Genomic DNA, 18,045 nt, shown 5'->3' on the forward strand with positions numbered 1-18,045 from the left:
ATTTAGGCAAAATATTAATTACACATTATATTTTTGTTCAAAAAAATATGAATTTATCAAAAATATTCTAAAATAATTGAATTTTTTTGTATATTTTCAAATTAATTAAAATCATTTTTTCCAATTGTGTATGTCTCAATGAATTTGATACTAGTCCTTTTCTATAATTTTTAGAATTTTTTTTTTTTCATTTGTCTCTTGTGTTTTTCATTTCTCATTTAATTGTCACATCATTTTATTCATTAAAATAGCAATTTTAACAATAATTGTAAATTCGTTCATTCTTTTTTATTTTATTAAATGTATGACGTTATTTACAAAAGTTTACATTGTCTAATTACGATGATTGATATAATTTTTTTAATAAACTCGTGTAATACATGAGTCTCACACCTAATTAAATTATATACAAATGTATTTATATCTATCTTTTTTAATAAACGTGTGTAATACACGGCAATGTTTTATGTAACACGAACACGACACGACACGATATCGTGTTTTTTTAACTAACATGAAAACGAACCAATTAAAAAAAACAAACACGACACGACAAATATGACATAAATAACAATTAATTAATTTAATTAATATTTAATTATACATAACACGAAAAGCACGACAGACAAATGTTAAATCGTGTCAATTACGTGTCGAATCTTGAGCACGAACACGATACTGTATCATGTTTTTTACACTTGACATGAACACGAAACGAACATGAATTCGAATTTCAGTTTCATCCCAATTTTGTTTTGTGTCGTGTATTTTTGTCGCGTCGTATCACTAATTGTCACCCCTAGCAACATGTCTCTTTTCCACACCATTTCTTTGTCGCGTGGCAATTTTCTAAGCCATCAGCAAATAATTTTATCGCACATATATAACCTAGAAACTAGAAATCAAAATGACACTCGTATCAAATTTAAATAATTTTAGTATACTAATCAATAACTTAATCCCAGATTTTTGGCGACACAAATCAATTGCTCCAACAAGTAACTGCCTCTAGATTTGAATCGGTTGCTACTTTTCTTAAGCGTAGATTTAAAGTTAAGTCGTCTAGCGTTTTGTTTTATAGTTTTACTTAAAAAAATTGAGTATTTTATTGATGATTAACCATATTTATGTACGGGGAATTTAGCTTCTGGTATTGATTTCTATCACTTTCTGAAGCTCAAGCCCATCAATTTCTTGTATCTCCATCCTTCTCGGTTGGTAACCGACGCTGAACCTTGTTTTCTGTTTGGATTGATCAAGTAAACTATGTCCTTCTCTTTGTAATTGGAACTTCGATATTGTGATTATGGCTTCTGGATTTTTTTATCTTTCAAAGAAGGTTCAAAGTCATCAAGAGATTCTTTTATCATGTCACACCCCAAAACCAGAACGGTGGAAACGTTTGGGGGCAAATGACGTCATGTATAATATTACAACAATTGAATAATATTAATCAAGGTACACCAAACATCATATTGATGATGTATAGTTTTTACATCTGGATTCAAATCATTGTATACTTGACACCAAAAATGTATAGCAAAAACTAAAAGACGTGACTCTATGATACTCCGTCTTCTCGAAAACCTGTGTGGATACCTGTCTATTGATCCCCTGAAAATACAAGTGATTTTGATAAAAGTGTCAACAATTAAATTTGTGAGTTTATAAGCATTTTTGTATTAGAAGTATGTCATTTGTTCCTTGAAAATGTAAATATGTTCTTCCAGAAAATCTTATATTTTATGTTGTAAATGCATTATAGTCTTAGTACCTTAAGACCAAAATATGTAAGTATTATTGTACTCTGAAATAGTATAATGTATTTTTATTATTGAATAAAATCATATAAAAATGAATTTTCCCTGAAATGTAAGTTTCGTTGTACTGGAAAATAGTGTTATGTAATTGTACTTGTATGAAACCTTTTTGAATGTATGTGTCTCGGACTACCAGTTGTACTGTAAAATATTGTATTGTATTTTTATTATTAAATAAACCTATTTGAAGTTAAGTATGCATTCGTACACTAATCATATCGTTCAATATCAAATCGTGAGTTATTATAATCATGCTTGATGACCTAAGATGGCCTAATACGACGTTTTTCAGGCATCGAAATTGGTATGATATTTGTCACCCCAGGCATGCCGGCCTAACTATAGCTAACAGTTTAGGTGCGGGATTGTCAGTCTCATATAGATTTATACACAAGTGTCACGCTCTCCTTCCAGGAGACTCTGGTTATAATTCATTACTTTTGTAATAAATAAACTATAAGTGTGTCTCCATTCTTAGTGTAATCATAGCTTAAATAATTATACTTTTATATAATTATTTTTGTATTGCATCTTTTACTAGTAAAATGATATGTATGTTCTACATACTATACATAGTACAGTTTAACGAGTATGTTCTGTTGAAATGAAAACTTTTGTAATTTGACAACTTTGAATGTGTATATTCGTAATTCTGAGGTAAAGATATTTCGTGAAATTAACATTTTGTACAAACCGTAATATAATAAGTAGCGAAAATATTCTTTTTGTTTAACGTGTTGAAATAATTTTTATACTTATATATATATATATATATATATATATATATATATATATATATATATATATATATATGACAAAACTTCAAAAATGGTCCTGTGGTTTTCAAAATATCAATTTTAATCCCTAAGTTCAAAAAACCTCACAGATGGTCCCTGTGGTTTCAAAACTTTTTAACATATGGTCCTTTTTGCTAACTCCGTTAGTTTTCGGCCGTTAAGTAAAGGGCATTTATGTCTTTTCACTACCACAGGGACCATTTATGAAGTTTTGCTTTGTTAAAAAAAATAAAAAATTTTATTTAATATTACAAGTCTCTCTCTCTCTCTCTCAAAGTCAACTTATTATTCCTTGACCTGCAAATTCATTTACCATGTTTCAAAACATCATCGAATCAACATACTGAAATTTGTTCCAGCAACATGGCCTCTTCGATTCAACCCATTAAACACAAACAAGAACTTCAAATCAAACACTGGGTATCAAAGTATCATGTCGTTCTAAATTTTTTTCTCAACATGAACTACATTCAAGTCCAACATCTAAATTGATACTACCATAGAGACTGACAACAAATTGAAAGCCATTAATCAAGATCCAAATGATTTAAACAAACTTGAAGATGACAAATTCTGGAAAATGAAAGATACAAGGGGAGGAAAAAGAAAAATCCTAAAATCGGCCTTATTCTCTCTTCTCTGTATAATCAACCCATCATGACTATCTCTTACCTTCCTATGTCTATATCTGATACTCCTTAGTGTTCCTTCCCAAATCAGCTTCCTCCCGTTGGTTCCAACCTCTAAACTATAGATGTAATTCATTGCATTTGCTTCATCCCCCATGAATCGAAGAAATGCCATGTAAACAGGTGTCATCCCTAACTGAAACGCCTCGAAGTGAAGACATAAGTACTGCCTAAAACAATGGAACACCTGCCAAACATAAAACATTACCCCGATAAAGAAAAAGGAAAAAAACCCTAAAATCGGAAATCAGAAATCAGGGGAAAAGTTAAGGGAACTCACTGTTAGCATCCAAGTAGTGTTTTCAACTTCACGGGGGTTGGATTTGACATAACTATGGTTAAAAGTACCGCATGTGTGCATGTTGACTTTGTGGTCGTCTCTGAGATGGGTAACCAGAAAAGGAATGTCTATGGTGACTGAACATTTAGATCCGACGTATGGGCAGTTGTAGGGTCTGAAGTTACATAAAGCATCATGCTTGAGTTTGATGTAAATATGGGAAGATTTTTGGACATCCCAAAGAAATATCTGGTGCACAATTGCACATGTCGAGAGAGATAGATAGATAGAGAGAGAGAAAGAGACTTTTAATATTAAATATTTTTTGTTAAAAAAATAAGGCAAAACTTCATAAATAGTCCCTGTGGTAGTGAAAAGACAAAAATGCCTTTTACTTAACGGTGAAATGCTAACGGAGTGAGCGGGAAGGACCAAATGTTAAAAGTTTTGAAACAACAGGGACCATCTGTGAGGTTTTTTGAACTTAGAGATTATACTTGATATTTTCGAAAACCACAGGGACCATTTTTGAAGTTTTGTCTATATATATATATATATATATATATATATACATATATATATATATATATATATATATACATATACATATATACACACACACACATATATATATATATATATATATATATATATATATTGAAAAGACAGTCGAATAAATGATTCTACCCTAAGCCCGTATATATATATATATATATATATATATATATATATATATATATATATATATATATATATATATATATATTGGTAAAAATGACAATTGAAACAGTTTTGAAATAGTTTAGATATTAACACAAGATTCATTGTGTTTTACTTGTACCCCCCCCCCCCCAAAAAAAAAAAAAAAAAAAAAACATAGAACTTAGTGAGAATGTAGGAGTATGAACTCACCTCGAGTGTGTGTTCTTGATTGGGTACGATGTGGTAGTGACGTTCTTCGTGTTAGAACATGCGAAAATAATTGTATCCTAATAGTATTTAACACATAATATATATTTAAACTAGATAAACTAACCATTCAAATGTTAAATAACACTAATTTGTGTAAGATTACTTACAAGGTATGAAAGAGTTCCTTGAAATTGTTTGAATGTTTGGAGTTGTTCTTAAGAAGATTTGAAGATAATTTAGGTAATGATATGAAGATATGAAGGTTCTTTTATGAATTTTGAGAGCAAATTTGAGAAGTTTTTGAAGTGAAATGTGAGAAATGAGGAAGAGATTTCGGTTGGCATATAAATATCGGGTAAAATATGATGTGACACTTACCTCGTAATGTGTAATTTATCTCATTGGAATATGTGCCACCGATTAAAAGTTTTGAGATTTCGGCATATCCTAACCGAAATCTCTTGATTTCGGTCTAAAGGTTTCAATTGAAATGTAGTTTTCGGTCGGGATTCTTGGTCCAAGTGGTTAGCGGTCAATAGGGTTTTTGGTCCAAAGAGTTGGGTCTCTCAAGGTGATTTCGGTCTCGGCTGGAAGTGTTTTCAGTCTCCCTTGATTTCGGTTCTACTTTTTGTTTCACAATTGTGTTTTCAATATTTATATACTCCAAAATACAAATTAGGATGTTAATCATATCTATCACATTAAAACTCGAATTTTAACAATTCAAAAACTAGATAATCACTAAAAGTTAACCTATATTCGGATTAGGTAGATAAAAGACAGGAAAAACAAAAAATGCAAAAGGCATGACGCGTCTTTTTCGATTTTTTTGTTTTGTTTTGCTCATCTCATGCGTAATCAATTCTTAGACCAAACTTTGCTACCACTAATGGATTTCATATGTCACAAAATAATGTACATACAGAAAACTCTTAGCAATTAAGGGCACATGCAACCTATTAGATTTATGTCTTAACATATTGAAAGCAAAATAAAATGAAACTTCTAGAATGCTAGGTTATAATCGAAATTCACAATATTATGGTTACATACCTTTGTATTGTTATAACAAACAATGCTCTTGATTCCCTTATTGATCTTTAGAAAGCTTTAGCACCAAAATGATGATGCCTCTAATGACTCACATCCAAACCCTATAAACTAGAAGACAAAGGAGGAAAGTTGAACATCATAAGAATTTTTGGAATTCTCTATGTATGTGTGTAGGCCAAAAATGCAAAGGGTACAACCCTTTATATAGCTGCTTGGAAACCCTAGATTTGAACATATAATAATAATAATAATTCAAATTCAGTAATTATCTAGTTTCCTAATTATCAAATGGAGGCTTCAAGAAACCCGAATAAGACACTCCAATAATGTCTATCATAGGAAGGTTTTGTGCAAAACATCATTTCTATGGTGTACATGCAAACCCTAATAGCTTTTGGATCTAGTTTGTCTAATGAACATGCAATTGAATATCCAAAGCTATAAACCCTAGATCTAGCATACAATTAATCATATTAACATAAGATTGGGGTTTAGATCTTACCTTGATTGTTATGTAGCAATAACAATCTCAAATCCTCCTTTGAATTGGATTTAGAAAGCTTAGAGTCACAAGTGTCACTCCTCTAATGGCTCACAAACACCAAGAGCAAGAGGATGAAGAATGATAAGAGAGGTGGCACCCAAAAACGTGTAGAAACCTTATGGAATTAGTTCACCACGTTTTTAAGTCTCAAGGGTCCTTTAAATAGTGAGGCTATTAGGGTTATCTAACAAGGAAACCCTAATTTGACTGCTTAGGCCCTAAGCAACCCATGGACTCCCTCTTTAGAGGCCTTGGACGACTTCTAATAGGGTTCCCCATAGAATTCGTCCACCCCTCTAATATGGAGTCCATTAGCCCAATATTCAACTATCATACAATTGACAGTTCTAGTCCCTTAAGTTTAATTGATGTCTTTTAGCCACAAAATTAATTATTATTAATTATTGACTAATATTAATTAAACAATATGATTTCTCCTTTAATATATTATTCTCATAATATATTAATAAATCATAATTATTCCTCTATCTCCATAATTCATCCCATCAAGTTGCTTTGATAAAGGCAACCCAAAAGGACCATGCACCATCGGGTCACGTACATACCAAAATAGTTATGGACTGAGACACTAATCCAACAGTCTCCCAATTGGATAAGTCTAATAACTATTCTACGTATGACTTAAGATCCTCATCCGCAATAATAGCTTTCAAAAACCGTTGTCAACTCTGATCTTATCAGATACGCGTCCTTTAGATAAGGGATCATATATTCCTCCATTCTAGATATCGTATAGACTGAGACATGGATTTAAATCATTCTCTCTGTCTATGTGTTGTTTCCTGATTTCCGATTTATGATGACTGACAACAGACTACAATTGAACACATCAAATTAGTCCCGACTTGGCCAAGCGCTTAGGTGTCATCACTAAATCATCGAGGGGCCCACATATATTGCTTTCATCCCATTTTGGATAAAAGGAACGGATAAACTTTGATTCAATGCTTGCTTGCACTCACTCACCTAATCACACACAATAATATGTTTTATGACACCAAGTTACTGGTGCGTTTGCATATTATCAATGTATAACCGACTCGCAAGATATAACTCACACATCTCGGTTTCAAGAATATAAGATATTATCGTCTCACCAATCACTCGTGATTAAATCCATGAAGTGATCCAAGTGAGCTTGGGTTTAATCCAATGCTCAGATCATATTCATAAGCACTCATGAACGTTGCAGCAAACATTTACTTATGTCTAATACACTTTATACAATCCACACACCAGTTCACAACAGTCTTCATTCATACCTACTTCCAACATATGAACGACTGTGATCCGTTCGAATAATTTGATTGTTTTGAACCGATTTAGTTATTCAAGAAGTCAAAACATGCAAAGTGAAACACAGGAATAATACTAATCCCATATGGCCCCAAACTCTGGGTATAAATAAAACATTTTATTTAATCACCATATTGATTACTCATTATTTGTTGTTTCGGGTAATTAACTTCTTACTTGAATTATTACTACACTTGTCCAATGCTCTCAGCATGCACACAAGGTGTACCTACGGTCCTTACTTTGTGAAATAGATCAAATGAACACATTTCCAATCATACTCATTTCACAACTCCCAATCCTTATCATAAGCATAAGAATATCAAATTCTTGTTATTTATGCTAGATTCTAACATTTTATGCAATGATTCTTCCATAAAGTCATAGCTCAAAATCATCAAGACTTGGCCAATCTCTATCAGAAACAATTCTATAGATATGATGTCTCTCATTCAAAGCACATTCCTTTGAACATCCTTCTTGCATAAAAGTTTCTAATCTAGATATAGATTCTCAATATCCAACTCACAATATGGAAACATTTCCATATTTTCCACATGACAATTCATTCTTAATAGAATCTTATCTATTCATAATAATGTCGATATGATCCATCCAATACCATACTTCCAACTACTCACAAGCGACCAATCCTCAGCGAACTTTGGATCGTCCTTTGATAGTTGTTTAATTATCTTAGTCAAAACCGATTATAGTCCTTTTTCCCTCTAAATGCGCTAGACATTTGGAAAATTTTAGAATGGTCAAATATAATAGCACTAGCAATTAATCCTATACCCAAAGCATATGGGACACAATGCATAATGTCTTACATAAAGATATGATACTTTATTAATCTTATGCCATAATATTTTATGTGTCTCGTTCTTACAATTCGAACTATGAAGAGGGATACTGTAATCATAATCGAAATTTAAGCACACACTATGTATCCTTTGACTAAATTTATTAAAATTTCTCAATCTAAGCTTTAGATTTTTAAACGAAGTACAATATTCTCTCCCTTAATTATAGCAAAACAACTTTTCAACCCTTACGACTTTGCAAAGTATAACTCTTGTTTTCTATAATTAATATTGCTAACTTGCAATACTTGCCTTAATAATCATACAAGCACAACATTTATGCTCCTACTATCATGATGATTATTATCATATAAGCTTAACCCTTATCCTTCCACTAGCTTTGACACGTATTTAGGAACCAGCTAAACTTCTAGGAATCAATACTTATTGACTTCCAAAGTTCATTGTTTCTAATACGATATGCTTCGATAAGCCTTTATCTAAGCTTCTCAAAATCATAAACATTTCCTTAGATACCTTAGATGTGTGTCTAAACTAATTCAGAACTTATTGCCAAATCTCACAATTCTAATTATGGAAAGGGATACCGTTACCATAATCAAATTCGAGAATACAATTTTCACAATCACTATCTTCTTAAAATCTCTCTTAGTGAAAGCATTTCCTCACAGTCATTTTCATGAAGGAAGGAATCTTATGACACTTAGATTTTAATGGTGTATGTGTTCCTATCCATGCGAATTTGTCAAAACCAAAGTTTGCGACAAATCCAAACCCATATGGATTAAAGTTTCTCAATCTTGATTTCTTGCCTTATGGTAACATGAGTGCCCACCATGTCTTCCAAGTAGTTAAGCAGCTCACCCTTTTCCTATCAGTGTACTTTTCATTGATCAAGGTGCTTGCCTTTTATGCGTTCAAATGAGAACTCATAGAACTCACATGCATAATTAACTCAATTGGAATGGCACAGAAACAAAATAATGTCAACACGATAGGTTGTAATCCTCAAGTCGTGTGCTAGTGATGATCGAGAAGGTTTATTCTTGATTAGTTCTTGAAACTTTTCAAGACCATTAAGACTCCCACTGACTCCTTGACATATAAGATTCTTTTGTCAATAAACATTTCTTGACAAACAAATATTCAAGAGTTAGTGTAGCTTTTATCAAGACAAAACACTTCACAAAATTGGTCCTAGTTGGTCTTTGTCTTATCCAAGACATCACAACTTTCCAATTTCAAATGTGCAAGAATAAGAAAACCTTTTTTTCAAATTCCACATTTGATGAATGTTATAAACCTTCTTAAGACTTGTCACTCAATTCACAATCTTAACTCTAAGACTTGATATTGGAACGAATTATGATTGACTTCTTGATTTAACCATTTCTTCAATTCTTGATTCCTCTTCTCAGACATACAATTGCACTAAGACTCACTTAGACGATCAATTGAGATATGGTTCTTAATCATTAAGACCTATCATAAAACATAATAAAAGGTACTCTCCCTTATTCTTAGAATAGAGAAACTTTTATCTTTCTGCCTACTTGATTCTTCTTATTCGTTCTGCTATTGATTTAAACTCTTTCAATCAACTCAGAATTACACTTAATCTTATAAGTATAATCATATTTACTAAACCTTTAGTAAATCACGATGAATATCTTTGTCACTTTTGTGGTGGACTTGATCAACACACAACCTTGTGTACTCGATCTTCTAGTCCTTCACTTGACACTTTGTCAATGAATTAGTCTAATTTCCAAATATGAAATTTCTCATTCATCATGCAACCAAGTTGTATAATTCAACGTTTCTGTCCAATTGAAACTTGGGCGATGAGAAACTTTCCCTATTTGGTAAATTCTTGACTTTTCCACAAATAACATAATTAAGAATCAAATCCATTATTGCTAATAATAGAAACTTACAAACATCAATTTTTCATACATGCCATTGCAAGGATAAATAAATAATATAAAATCAAAATTTATTTTATTGCGGAAAAATTTGTCCTTCCAATGCAATTCAATTGAAAAACTATGTTGTTACATATTCCTAAGCAATCTATTCTAACTCCAAGTAGTAGCTTAAGAATCTAATCTTCAAGCAATGCGATCGAAATCCATTTCTTCACGATTAGATTCAGATCACTTCTTCCTTAAGCTTCATTTCTTTTCTTCGATCATACAAAACATTAAAATGTAATCTTATCACATCATGTATTAAGAATCTAGAATAGGAACTTAAAAGAGTTAGTTAATGGATTTTACCTAAAGTAGAGCCATACATTTTGACTCTCCCATCTCTTAGATCTCTTAGGTAAATAGGGCGGCTTCGTCTCCAATGCTCATTCTCTTGGAAATAAAAGCAAATTGACTCTTTTGAAACAGTACACGAAACTACTTCTGACTTTGCCTTTCTCTTATGATCAAACTTTTCGATCATGGCATACCTTTCGTTGCCATTGCCTATATCCATAGAGGTCTGGAAGGCAGATCCACCAATCAACTTTGCTTTTCCAGTGCGCCAAATCATTGTTGATTCATCAGCAATAAGCATATAGGTGAGATCGATGAGGGTTACATCGTGGTTCATCATATATTACTCTCTTACGAACTCACTATATGAGTCAGGAAGTGACTGAGGAACCCAGTCAACAGCCAACTCCTCACAGACAACATATCCCAACATTCTTAACCTATCAATGTGTGACTTCATCTCTAGGACGGGTGCACACACTGACTTTCCTTCTTCATGTTTACTTGCCAAAAGGGCTTGAGTGAGTTTGAACTTTTCAATCTTTTGAACTTGTGGGTTAGGGAGAACAATAGGAGGAGGTGGAGGAAGTGAAGCATGATCTCGTGTTCCTCGATCGAATCGTGGAATATCATCTTCATGTGAAAAGCTTGTTCCACGGGATTTGGGAAGACCATAGTTGTCATACTTTGACATCTACAAAACGGGAGAAAAATTCAAGTTAGTTGATTGATTGAGTCCTTAATAAATCACCCAAATGAGATATTAAGGCTAGGATCCAACACAATACTCTACAACTTAGGAGAGGGATGTTGTAACCCAAATTGCAGAACATTTGAAGGTAAGTGAATGACGATTCACTAATTTCCACCATGAACGAAAAAGAAATTTAATTTTTAAATCTATTGAAAATTCCTAGATCTTTTGAGATTCAGTGAACTTTTCAATGGCATGTTTAAATCTCGAAATGCCCCTCGATTTGTGACTGGGATGCCGAGGATCACAAAACAGGGTGTGAATAACCATGCAAACTTACATGGTTCCCCCAGATGTTACAGTCACCTATTCAATGTGCCGGTTAACCACACACGCTCCACCGAACTATGACAAACAATGAGTCACCCTTTGCTACCTTTGCTTAGAACCATTTAATGTGCCGGTTAACCACACACGCTCCACTAACGTCTTCGCAAGGGCACAAAGTGTAATTTCATGGAATTGTATCAATTCACTTTTGCCTAAAGTAACTAAGATTGGGAATTTTGTAAAAGCATTTAGTTACTTCTGTATTTCATTATACTTATAATGGAAGGTTTCTGTCCTATCCTACCCATTCGGCTAACGAACCTCCACTAGTCAAGAGTGCGGTGGGTAAGAGTGGATACCCATTCAATTGCCATTTTATAGGCAATTTCCTTAAACACCCCTTATAGACCAGCTTCGTGAATGAGGCCTACTAACGGTAAGATTGACTTTTAATCATACATATATATAATGTTAGACTTTTAATGTTTTATATAGTATAGGGTGTATTTTACACTTTTAAAATACTAGGTGGTCTAATTTAATAAATTACACTTTTAATTTAACTAAATGTGAACCTAAACTTTATGGATGTATTAAATCTCATTTAATTATACACCTTAATTAATTAATAAAACCATAAGGGTGTGATTTGAATTTTTTCAAAACAATACTAGGGTTTTAGAATTTAACATTTCTAAATTAAACTTTTAATCAACTTTTAAATTCCAAAACTTGAGGGCATGTTTTGAAATATTTCAAAAACATTAGGGTTTAACTTATTTAAATTTAAAAAACAAAAACTTTTAAGTTCAAATTTAAACTATAAAACCTAAAGGGATTAATTTGAACCTTTTCCAAACTTTGTAAAAAATATTCTAGATCACAAAATTCAGATAAGGCAATTAACAATTAATTGGTGGTTATCTAATTTGACCTATCCAAATTCTTGCAAGATAATTCACCAAATAATTCAAATAATTAAATTAAATCATATAAGGAAACAAATATTTGATTAATTGGTAATTATCTTTTATTTTGGTAAGGATACTCACCCAAAATCAATAAAAATCGGGTTTTTATTCATCAAAAACGTTTTTGGTAATAATCCTAAGCCAAAATAGCACAAAATCCCGATTTTCCCTCTTTATGACCAGCTAACTCGTCGAGTCAGGCATGAACTCGGCGAGTTCATCTATGGACTCGGCGAGTTCATCCCCCAGAAAGCCTAAATTTCAAATTTTAAGCAAGGATAATTCACAATAGCATCAAATACATCAAACAACCAACCATGGCTCTGATACCACTGATGGGTTTTGTGCAAAACATCATTCCTATGGTGTACATGCAAACCCTAATAGCTTTTGGATCTAGTTTGTCTAATGAACATGCAATTGAATATCCAAAGCCATAAACCCTAGATTTAGCATACAATTAATCATAGTAACATAAGATTGGGGTTTAGATCTTACCTTGATTGTTATGTAGCAATAACAATCTCAAATCCTCCTTTGAATTGGCTTTAGAAAGCTTAGAGTCACAAGTGTCACTCCTCTAATGGCTCACAAACACCAAGAGCAAGAGGATGAAGAATGATAAGAGAGGAGGCACCCAAAAACGTGTAGAAACCCTAAGGAATTAGTTCACCACGTTTTTAAGTCTCAAGGGTCCTTTAAATAGTGAGGCTATTAGGGTTATCTAACAAGGAAACCCTAATTTGACTGCTTAGGCCCTAAGCAACCCATGGACTCCCTCTTTAGAGGCCTTGGACGACTTCTAATGGGATTCCCCATAGAATTCGTCCACCCCTCTAATATGGAGTCTATTAGCCCAATATTCAACTATCATACAATTGACAGTTCTAGTCCCTTAAGTTTAATTGATGTCTTTTAGCCACAAAATTAATTATTATTAATTATTGACTAATATTAATTAAACAATATGATTTCTCCTTTAATATATTATTCTCATAATATATTAATAAATCATAATTACTCCTTTATCTCCATAATTCATCCTATCAAGTTGCTTTGATGAAGGTAACCCAAAAGGACCATGCACCATCGGGTCAAGTACATACCAAAATAGTTATGGACTTAGACACTAATCCAACAAGGTTTGGAACCTCGTATTTGTTCAACTATTGAACAATTGATGCTCAACCCTTGCACTCTTAATTAATTATAATTAACCCAAAATTAATTTCCAAATTAGTTCTTATTAATTCTTAATTAATTATTACCATTTCTAATTAATTTATTAATCATACAATAAACTAATAAATTATTTTATCTCTCTCTCTATATAAATGTCATTCTAATCAATATCTAGTTACTGGGGCAACCCAATAAAAAGACTTTACTTTTAATAATATAACAATTTAGTTATGATCTTAGACACCTTAATCCAATAATTCCTTCAATCCAAGAACCAATGGACATTTTCTGTTACAACAAAGGTTTGGTTGCTTTGACCAAAGAACCAAATGATCATTGTAGATCAAGGCACATCGACAGAAAATATCATTACATTCGACATCGAGTAAAAGAAGGAAAAATCGTGGTGAATCGAGTATCATCATAGGATAATCATGTCGATCTTCTCAATAAATGGATTAAGCAAGATCATACACTTCAAGCATGCTTGGAGCATTAGGCTAAGAGATTATGTTAGATTCTAAATTTTAGTAGTTAGTTGATATTTTGAAACAATGTAACATTAATAAATTGTACTTGAATGATGATTAATTAATGGAGATTTATTTATTTTCAAAGTGTGTGATACCATTTGTCAGTTAATTTATTATTGTGTTTTTACATGTTTTACTTCCTGAATATTAAGTTATTCAAAATGCCATAGTTGGTCATACTTCTGGGAAGTTAGTATTGATTTAATATTGTCATGTGTGGATTATCCATAGGTATTGGACATTGCATGAGGATTGTTGCAATATTAATGAGTACTTAGAAAATAAGGATTGTGAGTATTGGTTAAACCCGCGTTTAGATATTGCTTCATGGATTTTAATCACGAGTAATTTTAAAAACAATAATATATTTTATTCATGGATTGTTGCAATAATATTTATAAGTCATAGTTTGCAAATTTATTGTGCATTGGTTTACTCTAATGCATCCATAACTGGATGTCATAAAGTATAATTTCATGCATGATATGCCAAGTAAAATGTATGATTATATAGTCAAAGTTTATTCGTTCATTTTGCCTATTAAAGTAAAAACAATATAATTGAACCCCCTGGTGATTTGACGTTGACATTATAAGTGTCATCATAAATCTGGAAATCGAGAAACAAATTCTTGGACCATGAGATTTATTCTAATCCATGTCTCGCGTCCATACGATATCAGGAAAACAGAGAAATAACTGATCACTTATCTCAAGGCTAATGTCTGATTTAATCAGAGTTTGGCAGTGGCTTGGAATGCACTCTTTACTAGTTACTTAGAGAATTATACTTGAAATTGTAGTTGACAATTTATCCAAGTGGGAGACTATTGGATTAGGGTGTTTAAAGTCTTAACTAAATTGGTATAATTAGTTGAATAATAGTAAAGTCCTTTTTGAGTTTCCCTCACAACCAATAAATGTATGGATTGATATATATAAATAATGTGTTAATATATTATTTGATTAATATATTAATTAGAAATGGAAGTAATTAATAAAGAATTAACCAGAGTTAATTTAATTAATTGTTATGGATTAATTAGAATTAATTATTTAAGGGTTAGAGTGCAATTGTTCAAAAGTTGAACAAAGAAGCATTCTAGAACCTCCTCAGGAGGGGATGGTTCTAGGAGTCATTTTTAGGGCTTTTATAAGTCTCGTTGGTTGAAAAGGAAAGTGAATTTGAATTGTAATATAATATTATTATCTTGAATTCAAAGTAGGGTTTCCTGCAACTATAAATAAGGAGCACTATAAGACTCAAGAACCTTGTGCAATCATAAGGATTTTCGAAATTCTCCTCGCTCCCATTTTGATCCTAGGGTTTTCCTAGTGTTTTGGTGTGATTCATTAGAGGCTTTCACGCTATCAAGGCTAACATTCCAAGAAGGGGTTTTTCAAAGTATATTGTAATTTGCGATAGTAGCAATAAGGTATGGGTTTAAACCTTTGTGATTTTCGATTTTGTTAAGGTAATTTAGAAGTTTCAAAGTATGTTGCTATTATGAGAAAAACCATAGAATTTTATAGGATTGTATGCGACCATAAGTTAGTTATGTGAAATTTTACAAGTACATTGAAGTAATCTTGAAAACCCATCACCGTTATGCTTTACTAATTTAGCCTACCAGATCTATCACTATAAATCTTTACTTTTTCATAAAAATGCCCTAGACAAGATGTAACACCCCCCTCTGGCACGTATCACAATATTGTCCGCTTTGGGCCACTCGACACGAGGACTTCTCAGGGGGTCACCCATCCCGGTACTACTCCCGCCCGAGCACGCTTAACTGCAGAGTTCTTATGGGATCTGCTGCCCTCACGGCTTTAAAACGCGTTGTGTCAAGGAAGGTATCCACACCCCTTATAAGTAGATGTTTCGTTCTCCTTCCAAGCCGATGTAGGATCAGGTGCAACCCACCTTCACCCCCCATTATAGGGTTCGACGTCCCTGTCGAACACATCGACCCGTGCCCTAGCTCTGATACCATTTGTAACACCCCCCTCTGGCACGTATCACAATATTGTCCGCTTTGGGCCACTCGACACGAGGACTTCCCAGGGGGTCACCCATCCCGGTACTACTCCCGCCCGAGCATGCTTAACTGCAGAGTTCTTATGGGATCTGCTGCCCTCACGGCTTTAAAACGCGTTGTGTCAAGGAAGGTATCCACACCCCTTATAAGTAGATGTTTCGTTCTCCTTCCAAGCCGATGTAGGATCAGGTGCAACCCACCTAATCCTACATCGGCTTGGAAGGAGAAAGTGGGGGGGGGGGTGAAGGTGGGTTGCACCTGATCCTACATCGGCTTGGAAGGAGAACAAAACATCTCCTTATAAGGGGTGTGGATACCTTCCCTAACACAACGCGTTTTAAAGCCGTGAGGGCAGCAGATCCCATAAGAACTCTGCAGTTAAGCGTGCTCGGGCGGGAGTAGTACCAGGATGGGTGACCCCCTGGGAAGTCCTCGTACCGAGTGGCCCAAAGCGGACAATATTGTGATACGTGCCAAAGAGGGATGTGACACAAGACATCACACTTTTGAATTGTAATATAATATTATTATCTTAAATTCACATTAGGGTTTCCTACAACTATAAATAGGGACCTCCATAAGACTCAAAAACCCTGCACAATTATAAGGATTTTCGAAATTCTCTTATCCCCTCTCTCATTTCGATCTTATGGTTTTCCTAGTGTTTGGGTGTGATTCATTAGAGACTTTCACACTATCAGGGCTAGCATTCCAAGAAGGGTTTTTCAAAGTATATTGTTATTTGCGATATAATAGCAATAAGGTATGCGGTATAAACCTTTGTGATTTTCGTTTTTGTTAGGGTTATTTAGAAGTTTCAACGTATGTTGCTATTATGAGAAAAACCATAGAATTTTCTAGGATTACATGTGCCCATAAGCTAGTTATGTGAAATTCCACAAGTATATCGAAGTAATCTAGAAAACCCATCACCTTTATTGTCACACCCCCGAACTAGACGACGGAAACGTTCGAGGGCTCGTGTGATTTAAATTGAAATATCATCACAATGAATATACATGAAACATAACATAAACATCACCATGCATTAATACATTACAACTGACCTTGTTCACATCAAGTACATTATCTAAATATTACATATCCATATCATAGATTTTTTGAGAGTTTTCAAAACATAACATCCTAACACACCTGGTATTGTTCTTCAGCTTATATGTTACCTGAGAATACAAGTTATTTTGAAAACGTCAACATATAGAATGTTGGTGAGTTCATAAGCAGGTTTGATATGAAAATGTTTTGTGTAGTTTATAAAACCCAGAAAATCCGATATTTTCTGATAATATCATAGCTGACAGCGGCTTTGGAAAGCTATGATTGCAGATCAGGATCTGAAGTCATACGCAGAATAGTTATTAAACTTATCCAAGTGGGAGACTGTTGGATTAGTGTTTAAGTCCATAACTATTTTGGTATGTACTTGACCAGATGGTGCATGGTCCTTTTGGGTTGCCTTCACCAAAGCAAATTGATAGGATGAATTATGGAGAGAAAAGATTAATTATGATTTATTAATATATTATGAGAATAATATATTAAAGGAGAAATCATATTGTTTAATTAATATTAGTCAAGAATTAATAAGAATTAAGTTTGTGGCTAAAAGACATTAATTAAACTTAAGGGACTAGAACTGTCAATTGTGTGATAGTTGAATATTGGGATAATGGACTCCATATTAGAGGGGTGGATGAATTCTATGGGGAAACCCATTAGAAATCATCCTAGGCCTCTAAGGAGGGAGTCCATGGGTTGCTTAGGGCC

General features: G+C 33.2%; 2 pseudogenes across 1 annotated transcript; both read right to left on the bottom strand.

Annotated features, from left to right (window-relative positions):
* Positions 1-3,134: 3,134 nt before the first annotated feature.
* On the bottom strand, positions 3,135-3,854 carry LOC145040151 (E3 ubiquitin-protein ligase SINAT3 pseudogene; annotated as a pseudogene). Its single transcript, XR_013679866.1, has 2 exons — positions 3,587-3,854; positions 3,135-3,493 (listed from the first exon to the last, which is right to left on the bottom strand). The product of XR_013679866.1 is annotated as an E3 ubiquitin-protein ligase SINAT3 pseudogene (transcript).
* A 12,404-nt stretch (positions 3,855-16,258) lies between these two features.
* Positions 16,259-16,386, bottom strand: LOC145044768 (5S ribosomal RNA; annotated as a pseudogene).
* Between the last annotated feature and the right edge of the window lie 1,659 nt (positions 16,387-18,045).

Source organism: Lactuca saligna, chromosome 4 (assembly GCF_052625555.1).
Source record: "Lactuca saligna cultivar CGN05327 chromosome 4, ASM5262555v1, whole genome shotgun sequence".
Taxonomy (NCBI): Eukaryota; Viridiplantae; Streptophyta; class Magnoliopsida; order Asterales; family Asteraceae; genus Lactuca; species Lactuca saligna.